General features: G+C 34.9%; 1 protein-coding gene across 3 annotated transcripts in view; it reads left to right on the top strand.

Annotated features, from left to right (window-relative positions):
* Positions 1-18,078, top strand: part of LOC145693276 (uncharacterized) — a 283,940-nt gene that overhangs the window by 218,621 nt on the left and 47,241 nt on the right. The gene's annotated exons all lie outside the window — the stretch shown is intronic.

The following is an 18,078-nucleotide window of genomic DNA, read 5'->3' as shown; positions in this document are numbered from 1 at the left end:
TGTTGTGTTTGGTTGTGTAAAAGCTTGCGAGTGGTGCTTGTTCCATCTTTCTAGCTCCATGATCACCAGTTGGTACCCATAACTTGGTCAGCAGACCAAACTGTCTATTTCATGCTGCTCCGCTTTGTTCGCTGCTTATAGTGATGGAACTATCTTTCATTACTGACCATAATTATTACTTAATTAAAAAAATTCCTTTGCTTCGATAATTCTGAAGGAGTTCTTGAGAATTATTTTTTTGTCTACAGTTTGTGTTTGTCTGTAAATAAACGGGAAACCAGTGGCCACAAATTTCTCTACAGTTTGTGTTTACATGTCAATAAATAAAAAAAAAACAGTGGCAACAAGTTTGTCCATAACCCAATTTTGGAAATATTTTGCTGAAAATGCATTCACATTGACCAGTGTATCATATTTAATAGATATATCAACTTTTTCCATGTTGCTTTTCATAAATACAGTAGTTGGGCAACTGCTCCGACGCTGATCTTCGATACTCGTGTCTCCAGCTTTTAAAATGTTTTACCTTTCTTATGCTGCTAGCACCCATGCACAGTCTATTGTAAATTTCAGTAATAGGAATATGCCTTATTAGAAGGAATTTAATCACAGCACACTGTCGAAAAGCAACATCACTGTCAGCCTTTTTGAAACAACTACTGGTACTCACGCGAGATCGAAGGGTAATATCATCATATTAACTCGACGTGTTCAATAAAATTTGTGATGATTGCAATGATTTACTTCGTTTGCATTTATTGATATATTTTTTAAAATGTTCATAGTTATTTTTTAGTATACTCCTGGTGCTTAAGTCTCTATTTAAATATTCACAAAATACACATTTCTTCTCTATATGCCTTTTTTTTTGTAATTCTGATTCTTTTTCCTCATGTTCGTTTATTTCTTCACTAATAATACTTTTTACTTAGTTGTTTTTCCTTGTTTCTACGGTTTATACAGATCTAATTTCTAACACTGTAATTTTTGTCTTTTTTTAATAGCGCCATTCCATATTGTTCACTAGTCTCGAGTTTTCTTACATATTAATTTTCATCTCAGATATCGTCACAAAAGCTGTTGAGCCAAATATTATTATAAACGAGAAAGTACAAATCATATGAGTACGGTCACCAAAAGTGCACTATTAGGAACGACTGTTATTAGTTGATATTTATACTAATGCGAGAATGCATTAATAATATAATAATAATAATAATAATAATAATAATAATAATAATAATAATAATAATAATAATACACATTTAATATAATATCCTTGTTTTTCTTACAACTCTGTGGAATTTATGTTGTTGATAGCTTATATTGTACTCTTTGAACCATTGAACTAATTTCTAAGTTATGTCTTTCCGTGACACAGATTGAAAAACCAAATCTTTGAGTATGATTGATGGGATAATCTTTTGTGGTAAGCTCTTCTGCAAGATTATTTCACTTCGTATTACAAATAAGTAGGTCTTTGATAGTTGAAAACCTTATCTTAGCTTTTTAGAGAGCTGTGATGTTAGATAGGAACAGAAACAATAAATGTATGTGAAGTGTAAATGAATGAAAATGACCAGTCAGGGATTACGCAAAAGGACTAAAATACAATTTCTCTTGTTGGATTTATGAGCGAGTACCCCAACGCAATACAAGATTTATTAAATGAAAATTTGAAGCGTCAATATGACTCATACGATACTTTGCACAAAACGAAGTAATTTATTTTTGTTCTAATTAATAAAGACTTAATTTGCTAAAACCAAAAAATAACAGTGAAAGGAATAGATTTAATTATAAGATATAAATGGACTTCCACTACATAAAAAAATGTGCACAAAATGTCATGTGACTTGTTACTCCCTTTCCCCTCCAAAATGCTTTTACAATACTTTTATTAGCTTACTTTTCTGTTTGTTAGTCAAATTTTATAACTTAATTTCACACAATTCCATACTAATTAGAGCTCTAAAATTTTGTACAGATATATAAGTCCGATGCCATTGCCAATACAATATTATTGTGTGGTATTTACAATACTCCAGATTGTAAAATCAGTAAAATTATTTAGAATAAGAGAGAGCCTGCTGATTATACAACCAAACCCTTCAGGGAGGTGCGGCTGGTTGCAAACGATTAGGCGTTCTGTTGGCTTAACAAGCACAAGCATTTTGCTATTCCTAACAATAGAAAAAAAGACTCATTCCCTTGCACAATGAACTTTGATTTAAAAAAGAAGAAAAGACCATAAAAGAAACTTTAAAAACTATGCTTTTTAAAGAACATTTTTGAAGATAATTTAGTGGTATTGCCTTCCTAAAATACAATGACATGTGTTCACAGTATAAGCATATTGTTATGCCCTAAAAGAACCATGTATCGAGAAGTTACAGAAGCATTAGAGATCTATATAACATTAAAATTCACTGATGCATTGCAAATTCTTTCTCTTCTGCGACTCTTACCTGATGCACTCTTTTCTGTGTAACTTCCTTTGCTCTTACACCCGCGTGAACTTTCCAATTACGTAAAAGATTGAAGATGTCCTCCCTATGTATCAAGGGACTCCTTCTGTATACACAATGTAGAATTTCCTGTGTCTTTTTCGTTAACGTATACACATTGTAGTTGATTCTCCGACCATGAATCAAGGCCACCACTTCTTTTCAACTTGAATAAAAGAGAAGCATCTTACTGTGCTTCACAACGTCAATCGTGAATTTAGCTCAATTGGCAGACAGCCTTGAAATTCTTTGCTCTTTCACTGAATCTCAAAAACACAAGAAAGAAGATATATCAAGGTGTCTAAAAGATATTGAGCCTTCGAGGTTAAAATTTAGAATGCAATTATTTTGATTTGAAAAGAACACTATGAAACACACATTCATCATTTTATTGATGATCTACCATTTCTGCTGCAACTCCGTAATCCTGGTGCTGTAAACTTTCTGTGGTTTCTGGTCAAAAAATTGACATTGGTTTTCCACAGGTATCTTAAAACTAACTTAAAACAATTCAGGGAGATTCGCGGAAACCGAAAGAAATAATAGTTTGACAATGCTATCCATGCTTACGTTGGATGTATCAAAAACCTGCTGGCCAAGTTCACGCAATTTCCGATAGGTCGTTAAAGATGTATGTGGTCAGGTGTTTATGAGCATGTTATACGATATCATTTCTATTGACCAGTTCTGGTCGTTTCTTTTGAATTACTAGGTCTAATTGCCGACACTACAATTCAGGGCTGGTGATGCACGATGCCCTTCCAATCCCACCAAACGCACATTAGTCTGTCTGCGGGTCAGTGTGAGCTTTGTCATAGACTGTGAAGTTTCTCCAGCTTCGATCATGATCTTTCTAGCTTATTGTTGTAGTACGTTATCCACTTTTCGTTACTTGTGCTTCAGAAAATGGCTGGAGTTCGTAACGTGTTACTAGATTCGTAAATAGAAATTCGATCGAGTAAATGCTTTTGAGTCAGATCATGTATCACCCAAATGTTGAGTTTTTTTTTTTTTTTTTGTTTCTTCAAATGGTTTAGTACTGTTCGATGATGAATGTTATTGGCGATGTTATGGCTGCTTATATGCCGTTTCGCTCGACTTTTGACAGAATGTCATCCACTTTTGTTGTCATTGGTTGCTCATTGCGAGGAACATCTTGGAGATCATAATTTCCAGAACGAGGGCGAATGTACCCTCTTTTGGCTCTTGCTTTTGATAATATATCCTGTCCATAAACACACATTCCATCACGGATCTGCGCAGCATTTGGACCTTTCTCGAAATAAAATTGTAAAATGTAGCTTAGTTTTGCGGAAAATTCACTCATATTTACGGTGCAATACCTTACGCCTGATAAGAATTCCAACATTTTTTTTACACATTGGCTTTTGCTGTCAAATCACGTTAGGCCTGACCCGTTGTGATCATGTACTCTTACATTTGGGACACTAACGCTATGAATATTAATATCTGCTGAATGTATAGCGATGAATATCGGCTACACAGCGTCCAGCTCCAGTAAGGAGTTTCACAATTACCCGTTGCTCTTCAACCGAAAATTCCATATCCCTGGGCAATATCAGAAACAAGTCTTACTCATTCAGGGGCTCTGATTCAACTGCTGCTACTTAGTAAACAAAATTTTCACTGCTCAAAGACGAAGGATGGAAGTCTCCGACACCGCAGTTGCTTTCCTGAAATGACAAAAAATGTGAACTTCAGTACAAAACGGTACGTACTTTCGGTATGAATTTCATACATAAGCGAGAATCGCAATTCCTGCATTAATGCCGTATTTTCTTTCTTAGAATAGTATAAAATATTTAATAATACATTTTGTCCAAACATATATTGTACTCTTAGTCTCATCCATAGCCAGGATTATAAATAATACGAATGGCTAACTCCTCGCTCGGGTCTACAGTCGACTGGCAAGTGGTGAAAGATAACCCGCAGTAGTACGTCATATCATGGGTATAAATAATTTTTATTGTTTCACGACTTCCTGTAGTGGGCTAGTAAACAGGTAAGTGGATTTGTAGTAATTTCTGAAATCAAAAGCAGTCCCAAAGTCAAAAAGGGTTAACCACCCCTGATATATAAAAAGGATAAATATTCTTATCTTATTAGCTTCTTAAAATATGCGTGTGCACGTATATCTATCTGACGTATCAAAAGAGGTATTATTACTGATAATTAACCTCTAGGGTATCTATAAGATGTGTTTTCAGGGGTACGTTCGCCTGGCGTCAGGAGGACAATTGTGGAGCTACTTGAAGATGCAATTAGCGGATTACAGAAAAAAATAGCAAACATGGAGGTAGGTTTTGCAAGACACTGATCACACGCATCTCCCGACTTAAAATCATCGGATGATCGGGCTAAGTTCGTCAGGGCTTTGTACTGTACCAAGGAGTTTAGTTGATAGTTTGTTGCATGTATCATTTGTCTCTTTCTTTTTCCTCTCCCCGCTTTCTTTTTGGCTGATATTACGCGATCATGATGCAGCAGTTTCCAATCTGTAGAAAGGAAGAATAAATTCATTTATTCTCAAGTATCTTATGCTCATTATCAAGTGATCTTGGATCTTCTTTTATGTGGTTTTTCCCCATTCTTTTTTTAACTTGGTATTTAGTTTACATTTGTCTTATGTATACAATGTTCTTTATGTAACCATAAACTAACGTAAGACGACATATTATATATATTTTTTTTGTATATACAAAATTATGTTTGGATCTTTGTTGAAAGTAATTTTGCCGTGACTCTCGAAGCAAATCGCCTTCCATCTTATTTTTTTTTTCTGTCATTCTGAAGGTCATTATCATTGTCACTGCATCTCTGAAAAGAAGAAGAGCAACTCAACAATGACAGATAAACTGCTTCATTCTCACTGAATGTATTATCTCTCAACAATACCTGTTAGTACCCCAATGTCTTATAGCAACAGTGGTCATTGCTACTAATTACAAACTGATTCACAGACATTTAAGAAGTACTTAGCAATAAAATGTTTTTTATTTTTTCAATCAGAAAGCCGAAATGTGTCAGCTTTCTTTACTCCTTCTTTTCTCCTTCTTTCGGCTAATTCTAAAAGTTTCGTTACGTCATCAGAATGTTATTAAGGGTAGGAACTTTCCATCACTGCTCCTATTGATGAACGTAATTTACTGTGGAGCAATTTGTCCAAAGAGTATTTTCATGGTTTTGAATCGAAATTTATTTAAGTTTTCCTGTTTAAAGGATTTAACCCAGTGGTATTCAACCTGGAATACGCATCGTTTCCCCAGGATTTCCTCAATCTTTCAAAACTAAGGCTATTTTTCAATATAATCACCCTTTACAGTTATGCATTTGTCCCATCTTTCTTGCAGCTTCCTAATTCCCTTGGCGAAGAAATCTTTCGATTTACCCCGAAGCCACCTTTGCACCGCTGCCTTAACTTCCTCATTGTTAGCAAATCTTTTTCCACGTAGGGCGTCTTTGAGTGGTCCAAACAGGTAAAAATCAGATGGGGCGAGGTCTGGGCTGTAGGCAGGATGAGGTAAGATCTCCCAACCCAATTCTTGAAGCTTATCTCGGGTCAGCTGGGCTGTATGAGGGCGGGCATTATCGTGCTGAAGAATGACTCCTTTTGACAAGAGTTCACGGCGTTTGCTCCTGATAGCTGGTTTAACTTTGTGTTCTAGCATCTCAGAATAGTATAGGCTATTGATAGTTCGCTGATCTTCAAGGAAATCGCAATAGATTGGACCCTGTGAGTCCCAAAAGATGGTCAGCAGCACTTTACCAGCGGAAGGTTGAACCTTGAATTTTTTGCGAACTGGAGAGCTCCTGCCTTTTGGTCTCAGGGTCGTAGTGATGGATCCAGGCCTCGTCGCAAGTCACTATTCTTTCAAAAAAAAGCGTCTCCTTCAATCAAACTTCGTTGCGTTAAGGCTTGACAAATGGAAAGCCTTGATTCTTTATGAGCGTCAGTAAGCTGTCTGGGAACCCATCTGGCACACGTTTTTCTGTACTTTAAAATGTTCCTAATGACATTGTGAACAGTTCCAACACTTACTTGAACTTCCTCAGCTATCATTTCAACAGTAATTCTTCTGTTATCACGAATAAGTCCGTCAATCCTCGATTCCAACGAAGAACCAGAAACTTCCACTGGACGTCCATATCGGGGTTCATCACCTACACTTGTTCGGCCACTTTTAAACCGATCAACCCACTTGTACACATTCGCACGGTTCATACAACTGTTACCGTACTGTCTCAACATTCGAGAAAAAATTTCACTTGGTTTTACACCTTCTCCGACTAAAAACCTAATGACTGAGCGCTGTTCTTCTAAGGTGCAATCTTCTAGAGGACTTGCCATGATGAATTAATATTTTTGAAGTTATGTTGACATAAAATTACGAAACAGCAGATCAGAGCATATCCCAAGGTTGCCAGCTAACACCCCTGAAACAAAAAAAAAAAAAAATGATTAGTGTTAAAAATATAGACTTTGTCTCTCTACTTATTGAATGATCCTCGTATTTTCGATACAGTTAGTTTGATATGGTTTGAATTAAGTATAGCTGAAATGAGAATTCACGCTCGAATGGAAAAGTATTGTTAAGGGTACGCGAAGAAAAAGATTGAATACCACTGATTTAAACAATCATAATAATTAAACGATGCAAGTGAACTTGTTGTTCTAAATGTTAAGTATTTAATTCTCATGCTGTCTGAAATATTGGACATCAACAAAAAAGCGAAAAAATAATGTAAAATAAGAAGGAACAAAGTGAAGGTTCGGGATTGAACCTTCTGAAAGCTTAAAATAGGATGCAAGAATTTCCATGAGCAAAAAATAGATCGTAACTAAGACATAGTTGTTATACCTTGTAATATTCCTAATAGAGCACTAACAAATAAAAGTAGAAAAGTAAATCTACACTTGAGAAGTTGTATATCTCATGTTGTTTGATTAATCAATATATCGGAGATTGCAAGCTTCATAAATTTTGATTGCAAAACAAGCAGCGAATATTGAACAATGGTGTTTGATCAGTATTTCTAAACAAAATTTATATCGATGGTTGCGTATGTATGGATAGAATAGCAACAGTAATTTATCAGTAGTTCCTGAACCACACTCTACATATATCTATATAATATTACTAGAAGATGCTGTCTTGGCAATTTCAAAATATAACTCCAATATTACTCCCTGACCAATGACAGGAGTCTGAATTATCATTTTCTTATCTACAAGCCAAAATCGAAGTATAATGTGGAAAATTGGATGCGTATTGACAATAAAGATTTATCAGAAAAGAAATGATGTCTAACTCCGTCCGGCAAACTCTCATGGTACACAAACCACCTTCCCGACTTCCACATTGAACAGTATTACTCCATAAAGTTGGAAATGTGTTACTTCAAATATTACAGATTGTTACATATTCGACACCATTAGATTTTATCGTTGTAAGAAGTCATGTTTATAAACACAACATTTGCATATCCCGAGTGACAAGTTTTCATCACTGCTTTTTATTAGGTCACTTTTATCTTTCTTTCATTTTTTCTTTCTTTGTTTTCTTTGTTAGAATCGAATCTTCAAACATGTGGGGAGAAAAATATTTACAGAGGTTGATTCACTTTCATTGAGCCGAATTTGAATGTGCCACTTACCTAAGAAATGCCGTATTTCAACTACCGCTTGTGTTCGATCTGCAGGCTACTTCTACTGACTATTACCCGGCATCGGAGTTTCCATTGCAGGAGACTGCGTTGTAGCTTGACCATGGGTATTGCATCTAACTCCTCTTTACAGGCTTTACCCAGGCCAGTGGCGGTGCGAACTCGACGATGGGACAGGTGTCACTTGAGGAGTCCGAAAACACAATAGACAATTGGACTGGCATTTGAACTCTTAACAGGGATATCAGAGAAGGGAATTGCCGAAATTCCAGTTTCCTATTCCATACAGCGATAGAATTCAGGATGTTTTCGCCGTGTGGCAGGATGTCTTGGTATAGTTTAACCTAGTTCACGCCTTGTCCATACAATGCTGGGATTTCATGCTGATACATTTCAGTCAGGACATAAGTTTGATTTCGACGTTGTGATCCATCTTTCGGAGACAGTATTCCCCTGTACAAGAAACCGACCACGATCATATGAAGACATTTGGGAAACGGTTCAAGCTGATCCCGCCAGTGTAGTGAGGCGAGAACTCTGTGCTGCATATTCTCGTATAATACGATTCACAGTGGCACGACCTACCCAAAAATTACGCACTTCACACATTTCTCTAAGAGGCGCGATACCGTCAACTTAGCGTCGGAAAGAGGCACAATGAACCCCTCCCAGAATGTATTCAGTTTCTCTTGCATGAGACTACGCTCGACTACACTTTTCTATTACGTGACTAGCGAAATACTGTTGCTTGCCTCGTGGCAATCTCACGATCGATAGGTTGCGCATGCGCGGTACAGTTGCACATTGGCTTTGGCTCAAAATAAATGAATCAATCTCTACAATTACATCTTTTAAAGATAGAACTTGCCTCCGGGAAGAACATTCAGAGAGGACAGAATTTAGTATTTTGATCTATAATATACATAAGCTTATATTCACTTAGTAGATTGAGAATTGGCATAAATTCTTAATAATAATAATAATATAATAATAATAATAATAATAATAATAGTTTCTGAACCGTCCATTCGTAGACAAAGGATTAAGTTGTTAGCATAAATATAACTACTCATTTAGTGAATCACTAGTAGCGTTTACATAAGGTAATTGATGTACACTAGCTTTTCTAGTTAATAATTAGTCAAATGCCAGTCTTGAATTCGCTTTCAAACCTACAAAAGATTCTTCACCATTTTTATTCATACGAACAAGTGGTGAATGAGCAAAACAGAGTTTTGTATTCGGACCGGTAGATTTATGGAAGTCATAAGCATTTCTAGCACCACTTGCTCGCAATAATGAAGTTTTCGTGGTATCTTTGAAAGACAATCTAAGTGTCTGTTGCAGAATCTACTTAATGAGCATGTGGAGCCAAAGTGATTTACTCAATGAATCACAGGACGGATGAGGGAAGTCCGACTGCAGAGTCATCGTGAGATCTGCATCAAAAAGTCTCTTCTTACTCGCGTCATGCTCAAGGATACATACAATGTTAAATGTTTTGGCTCCTACAGGAAACATTTTATGATTCTTGGAAATAAACGCTATAACAACAATAGTTATTCTCCAACCAGCACTTAATGATATTTTCCACCACACCTGCTTTTAACACCTTTCGTGTAGCTACTAAATGTCACATAAAAATATGAAAATACTTATGTAATGTGAGGCCTAGTCTTCTGAACGAATTTAGACAACAGATTGACCCAAAAGTTACTATATTCTTCTTGAATTTGAGAAATATTAGATTTAATTTCAACCATTCTCACTTTATTTATTACAATAAGAGAATACCAAGATGATCATTTGAGTTGGAATTATGACAATTTTCTTTGCTCTTCAGCATCACATAAGAATGTATAGAAAGAAGCATAAAACGGAAGGATCTACAAGAAAATTGATTATTTAAATAGTAATATTATCTCCCGTCTTTCTCACTTTGGTCTATTTATTTACGAAAATAGGTAGAAGGAATACGTGGATAATAGGTAGACAATGCGTGATTATTGTTACTCACGAGACGAGACACAAGATAAAATTTTCATGATGAGATACAAGACAAGCAATAAATATAATTTTTGACACACAATAATTTCTCGGCACCTTTCCGAGACGAGGCAGCTCCAAATCTTGACTCGTGAGCAACAACTACGAGGCATTGCTCATCAATACTCAAAATGTTAAGATTTTATTCTAACGTTCTTTCTTCGATGCTGTTTTTGTGATGTTAGATTTTTTTATATTTTTCACTTTCTGCTAACATAACTTTAAATTGTACTTTTGAAAAACAGAAAAACTTTGCACATATATAGGGTAGTCCATAATTATGTACTGTATATTATTTCAAAGACTGCGGTAAAGAAACTAGCAACATAACGTGAACATAAACACATTACTCTCATACCTTTCTTACAAGAATTTCAACCTCTGTTCTCCATGGCATGGTCTACCAATACACCATCCAAATCGATACATGTCTGGAGACGAAGAGCAACGTTATCACAAGCAGCTCGACAGATCCGTTCTGGTATCCTGTGGAACTCTTCTGCGATAGCTTCCGGTAGTTCGGCCAAATTGCGTATGTGATGTTGATAAACTTTGTCCTTTAAAATACTCCATAAGAAAAGGTCACGTGGTGTCAATCGGGTGATCGAGCTGACCACTCCACAGATCCACGTCGCCTGATTCAGCGGTTCAGTAATGTTTCGTACAGCCACTCTCGCGCTGGTATGGGGTAGTATGACCGCCATCTCCACTCTATCTACACAGTGTTGCCATGTCGAAACTTTTTGTCCAGAATTACAAATACTGCAGTCAGTCAAACATTATACATATAACTATGGGCCACCCTGTATATTCAGCAACTATAACATTTAATTTTACATAACTCTGTCTTTACGCAATATACATGTTAGATCAGGCTTTCTCAAAATATTTCATACCACGACCTTCCTTTCATCACACCCTCCTCCTAGCTACTCCCATAAGTAATTTGCAGTTCGTGATAAGCTTTTGATTATTGCTGCTTGTCACTTATACTTGTGTGTGTAAACCTTATATAAGGATAAAAGGAATAGGAATAAGTTTTATAGTAAGTATGTAAATAAAAGTGTATCATTCAAAGTAAGAAATTCAAAATAGTCTTGAAAAATACATTTCTTCGCACAAGATCCTAATTAAAGTTTCACGTCTCTTCACGATCCCCTAGTGGTCCTGACCTCAAGTTGAGAAACTCCGCGTTAGATGATTAGAATCTGAAAAGCATAGTTAATAATAATAATAATAATACCTTCTTGTACAAAAATTGCTCAGAACTAAGGAAAATTTTCACCGATTGCGACGAAGCTACTGTGTCTCATGCAAATGAGGTAATGATGGTTTTTCACATACTGTAGTCGCAAGGCGGAAGCTGTTACATTTTTTTGAGTTATCGTTAAAATTTATGACTATTTTTAAGCTTGCTTAATCATATTTTCCTCAAGATGCGGAATCAATTGACATGTAAATTATATCTGGCTAAATGTGACATCAGCTTTTGCCTTGCATCCAGATATATGTATGTAAATTTCTTTATTGCCTAAACGGCTTGTGATGATTGAACCGTAGGTAGATTTGTCATAATTTTTGGAGTGACATTGGTGTGTAACTTTGTAAAATTCAATATAGCAGACGAAAAACCATTTTGTTAAAACATAAATTCCCGCGTAGAGCCTGAATGGATTCATGGGATTTTATGAGTCAGTAGCTTTGTCATAATTGCAGATATAATTTAATATGGTGGAAATAATCTCCATATTGTTAAGACACGATGTTTAGATTACCGTGAAACATTTTGTGCGAGGGTATCAAACGAGAGAGCTTGGCGTGCGTTTCCAAAAATGTATACAACTAGGAGGTTTATTAATTATATTGAACAAAATAAGTAAATAAATAAACTATAATAAGTTATTCCATTCAAAATATCAAAATATTACTTGAACCTGCTTGAGAGAATACTATAATTTTTATGCACTTTTTTCGATGCAATTAATAAGCTTGTCACACTATGCCGCACGAAAATGTGGCCGGTGTATCACATAAATACAAATTAAAGTGATCTTGTTTGTGAATGAATCACGAGAAAACATCTGAACCGCTTGAAATGAAATTTAGAACATGGTTAGTACTAATGAACTAGGTTTTTGGATTGGTTGAACTAGGTTTTTACATGCCATTCCTAAGGGGAAGAGGAAGCTAAAAAATTATACCCAAAATAGAGTACGTTATGAACTTTCAAGATAAGAATATCAAACTCGGTATATAAACTTCTTAAATTAAAACAAGTAGTGGCATGTCCCAGTGTATTATCCTTTTAAAGGTGGAAAGAGCAATTGCTGAATTTTTTTGCCTTATTAAACCCAACGTTCAATAAAATTTCTCATTATCACGGAAAACGATCCAGTTCATACACAGAGTTTAATCTTTCCCATTTGAGGGATTCCTGAGTTACTCTATTTTGGGCGTAGATTTTTGCCTCCTCTCTCCCCTTAGGATACGCATTTTAATCGATGCGATACAAATCCAGTTCGGGACAGGTATTATGTTCTAAAATTCATTTCAAACGGTTTATCCGTTTTCTTTTTCGTAATGCGTTCACAAACAGAATCACTTTCCTTTTTATTTATATCAAACATGGACGACTTTTTCGTGCGCCACCTTGCAATATGAATTAAAAATAATTTATTTTAGATGTTTATACATTGATTTTTCAGCTTTTAGTTTACTCTGTCCAATTTTTAGTCTGTTAATATTTTATTTCACAGTCTAATACTGTATAACCACAATATAAAATAGGAAATTACTTAATAAATACCAGGCACATATCCAGTTATATATCCATAATCATCGATATCACGGATAAAAATATCGTAATATTCGAACGGGAAATATTTGGATAGTTCCATAACTCTAATGGAGGATATTTTACACTTTAACCTTCTTTAGAGAAGCCTTGAATGAAGTAAAAATAATAGATGAAGCAAGATTCGTACGCGTTTACGTTCACACCATTAATAAATTCATTTGACATGGTATAATGGGTTCACCTCAAGATCACCTCACTCGTTTAAGATTTCCGTGGAACTACGCATGTTGCTGAGATGTATATCATCAGAAGAAGAGTACATCAGTGTATTTCTCCCCATTTATAATCGGATTGACGTCACAAAATATATATTACCTAATATTGTTGACGTCTTCATTCAATCTTCGTGTGTTTTGCACCTTTACGCTATATTTTCAGTTATTTAGCAGAAGATTCATTTTGTTTTCTTTGTAGTATAGCACCTATAGGGAAAAAAAATCGGTTGTGAAGGTAAATACTCCATGCATCTCTGTGTGAGTATCTAGTGAAACTAACTCATTAGCACTTTTTTTTAAGTAAATATCCTTCACCTTGCTCTGTCCTCAAACATTTTCATGGTCGTGGTCAAGAACATAAGAAAACTCACGATTATTTTGACTGCTATTCTTGGTATCAAATAGGAAAAAATAGTTTTCTTCTAATGCTTAGTACAAATTCGTATGCGTGTTTGACAATACTTTAGCTATATTTTGAGAAAGGTGCTTGTTTTAATCGACATAAAGGATATAGGTTCTCTTGTCTTAAGAGGTAAAAAAAAAGTTCTGTATAAATAGAAATATGTGGCGATGTCACAATCTATTATATAAACAAGTGAGTTTCGTTTCACAGTGTAAAACTACGATAGATTTCCGAACAATGCAAATTCAATACTCAAACTTGAAGTAGTACATCTATAACTACTTGAAATAGAGTAATAAGATCAAAGTTAGAACACTGAATTCATACCAAAAAGCCATTAAGCCTACTCGCTATCCCATACTGTTTTTGTTCTATAACGATAAAGGATGAAACCAAAAATCGTAAATTTCAACCACTTGTGATTTGAATAGATAGTTAAGGGAAAAGATAGAGCCTATTCTTAGGGCGCTGAATCGATTGCAAAAATCGCTCCTCGATATCTCTTAGTTTTTGGTCTAAATCAGTATTAAAACGGAAAGTACTAATAAATTCAACCACTTTCGGTTTCGATATACTGTAGTGTTGCGGATTGTGATATACTCTTGAGACGCTGTATCAATTGCAGGAAAGGGTTTGTCGCTATCCATTACCGTTTTTGTGCTATGGTGATAAATGTTGAAACTGGAAATTAATTTGAATCATTTCCGGCTTGAATAGAGGGTTAATGGAGATGATGAAAGCTGTTCTTACCAAGCTGAATTGGTTGCAAAAAAAAAAAAAAAAAAAAATGTCTCGATAGCTCTTAGTTCTTGCTCTATGGAAATCAGTATTGAAACGGAAAGTAATATTAAATTTGAACCACTTCAGGTTTGGATTTTGCTAGTGTTGCGCATAGTCATGTTATGTTGCCTTAAGACGTTGAATCGTTTGCAAAATGCTGCTTCTCGCTATCTGTTACCGTTTTCGTTCTATGATGATAAACTCTTAAACCATGGTTTAAACAGCTTCATCGGAGGAAAAGGAATCTACACGTATTCTTGGGACGCTGAATCGATTACAAAAAGCAACTTTGATATTTTTAACCGTTTTTGCTCTACGGAAATCAGTGCTGAAAAAAATTCGAAAGGAATACTTAATAAATTTAAACCACTTTCGGTTTTGGTAGTGTTGTAGATAGTTATGTCGTCTTGAGAGGCTAAATCGTTTGAAAAAAAAATGCTTCTCGCTGTCTGTTACCGTCTTCGTTTTATGACGATAAGCGTTGAAACCAAAAATAACAAATTTAAACCATTTCCAGTTTAAATAAAGAATTGACAGAGGGCCTATTCTTGAGATGCTGAATGGATTGCAAAAAGAACCGCTTCTCGATATCTCTTAACGTTTTTGATCTGAATCATGTCACCGGAAAGAGTCGTTCTAATTGAATTAGACGTCCTACACTTACGCGTAACATAGTTTGGAAGTCTAAAATGGAAATGATCTTGTTTGCCACCAAATAACGTGCAAACACCTGAACCAATTAAAAAAGATTTGGATATAGTTATCACCTACCTTGATCTGGATTTTTATCATGTCACTTCTCATGTCATATGTATTACAATGCTTATCCTAAGGGAGAAGCGGGAGCGCCATAATTTAAGCCAAAAATTGATTATATCACGAGCCTCTCAAGTTAGGAATATGAAACACGGTATACAAACTGTCATTAAAAATAAACGGACATGTGTCCCAACATTTTTAGAATTTTTTGTTTTAAGGGGAGGAAGGGGTATTTTATACCTACATTACATATAAATGTATGTATTTAATATGTTGCAGCATACCTCTGGAACATTTGGGGAAATTTCCCAAATTTGATACATACGTGACTTACAATCTGGAAACAAATACGGAAAATGCGAAGTGATGACATGTAAAAATAACGATATTGATATTGGTATTCATAGTTTTCGGGATCGCTGAGATTGACATTTCCGGTGTCGTACTGTAGAAGTAAGATATCCCTATGGGATGGGAGGGAGTGACATGCAAGTTGTCGGAAACACCAATATTAGTATCGAATTTATAGTCTTTAAGATGGATAGTCACAATTTCGATGCCATTTAAGTCCAAGTTCAGTCTCCACCAACATGGGGATGAGAAGGGGTAAGGGATGGAGGTGTTAAGGGGTAATATTACTGATTTTTATCATTACATTTTGATTGAAATGTGTATATAAGAGTTGGAAGAGGATTAAATTACTTTTCAGAAACCTATTCTCTCCGTGCGAAGAATGGATGTTTCATTTAGATACTTTCTTACATTTAGAACTGCTGATTGGATATTGATGAGACTTAGGATCGTTAAGAATAATCGGGAGAAGATTTCAAACAGGAAATTTTAATATATATATTCTCTTCAATGTAACTTACGGATGTACGTCTAATCGTCTCGGTTCGATACCCAATGGAAAAACATTGGAATTTGAACGCATTATGATAGTCAAATTCCACTTGAAATTGTAGTTTCACATCTCACGTAAGACTTGACGCTGAAAGGAACGCTGAACTAAAAACCAATTAACCAGTGATTGTCCATATTTTGTGGCCTATTTTTCCCTATGCTCCCTCATTATAGTCATTCATGTAAAAAGTCCAGTGGTTCACAAAAAAATAATATAATGACAATTCCTAAAAGCTCGTCTTACCCACAATCTAAGAATTGAAGAGACATTTGAATAAAATTAAATTCCTCGGAATAACACTTTCAAGGAAACACAAAATATATTTAACTTCTCTTCCCTCTCTTAAGGAGGATATCATTTCTCAAAATCCCTCCCTGTGTATAGTGTAGAGTCTGGATAGATCAATGATCAACACTTCAAGGTCCTAAGGCAACGACTTCGGAGATCTGGTGATGGATCAATTTCCTTTCTTATGGCTTAATGAAGTGTTCCAATCAGTAATCCATTTTACATATTCATTTCCCAGGTTGTATATCATTTCCAGGATGGGATGTGTTGAAGAAAGTCACAATAGACTTTTTTTATATTTTTTTTCAGAATACTAATATTTCAGTTCCTTAATTCATGTGTTAGTATTTCAGCTTTGTTTTTGAAAACTAAATGAAGAAAAAATTATAAATAAATTGATCCTTTATTTTAGAAAAATAGTGGCATCTGCTTCCATTTTAGTATAGGAGATAGTTCATTTAAAAAAAAAAAAAATTGAGAAAGGTTTAAGATAAAAGATTTGATTTTATATTAGTGGCGTAACGTTGTATCGGAATCAAAAAACAAAAGTGTGCAAGAGGGAATTTCCTAACAAAAGAATTTTCAATTTCAGGTTTTTACTGTAATATCATGAATTTATTTGAGCAAGCTTAAAACAAATTAGGTGTACCCTCAAACATTTAACGCTTGGAATAAGCAAAATAGTCCAATTAATGATATGCTTCTGGAGTGTTTGTTGCACCAACTTGAGTGCTTAACATTTTAATAACAAAGTTACTTTAGTGAAATGAATGAAATTTTATTGGAATTTTATTTGAAATAACATTTTTTGCATTTATATAAAGTATGATAAAAATTATTATTCTTTGTGAGTCTGTGTATCATTTATTACTTTATTTCAGTTAGATTATGTTTATCTCTTGCACAGAAGATTGTTCTTTGTTGTATTAATAGTTTCCTCACTCACTCACTCACTCATTCATTCATTCATGTAAAATTTCATATAAATACAAATATTTTTAGCCTCCCGTGATAGTCTAATGGCTATCATACGCACCTTTGGTGTATGGGGTCCCAAGCTCGAGTCCCAGTGGAAGAGGATTGAGCGCATAACGGTGATTTGGTTTCCACCGCAGGCCGTAAATCCAAGTCTAACATATTATTTGGCACTGAAAAAGGACGCTAAGCTTAATGAAATAAACAAACTACAAGTATTCTTTCTATTTTCAGAAATTATAATAGGTGTTGAAGCTATGGCGTACGGAGGATTATGTAATATTTCGCGTTATTGAGATTTCAAATCTGATTCTTGATTTAAATCGCCCCGACAGATAAGTCTTGATTTTTCTTTTCTACCTTTATCAAAATATTTTAAGTCTAGGACCACATCCTTTTCCATCCTTTGCTTGTGCTGAGAAAGAAATATAGGTTTGAAATACCAGATGAAGAGACCAACTCAAAATATTTTGTATTAATTGGGAAAAACAGCACTTGGGGGTGATATGATTTGAAACATGTTTTGCATCTACCTCTCAATTAGTTTTATAGTATTTATCAATGCTAATGTAGCGTCGTAGTGAATATTATATTTTATACCAGAAGTCATTTTTCTGTATGTATTGATATCGTAATTGTAAACTGAAAACAGTTGA

The sequence above is a fragment of the Thermobia domestica genome, chromosome 1, assembly GCF_964235325.1.
Source record: "Thermobia domestica chromosome 1, izTheDome1.hap1.1, whole genome shotgun sequence".
Classification (NCBI taxonomy): domain Eukaryota; kingdom Metazoa; phylum Arthropoda; class Insecta; order Zygentoma; family Lepismatidae; genus Thermobia; species Thermobia domestica.
The sequence above is the reverse complement of the archived record's forward strand: the minus strand, read 5'-3'. Positions and strand labels throughout refer to the sequence as shown.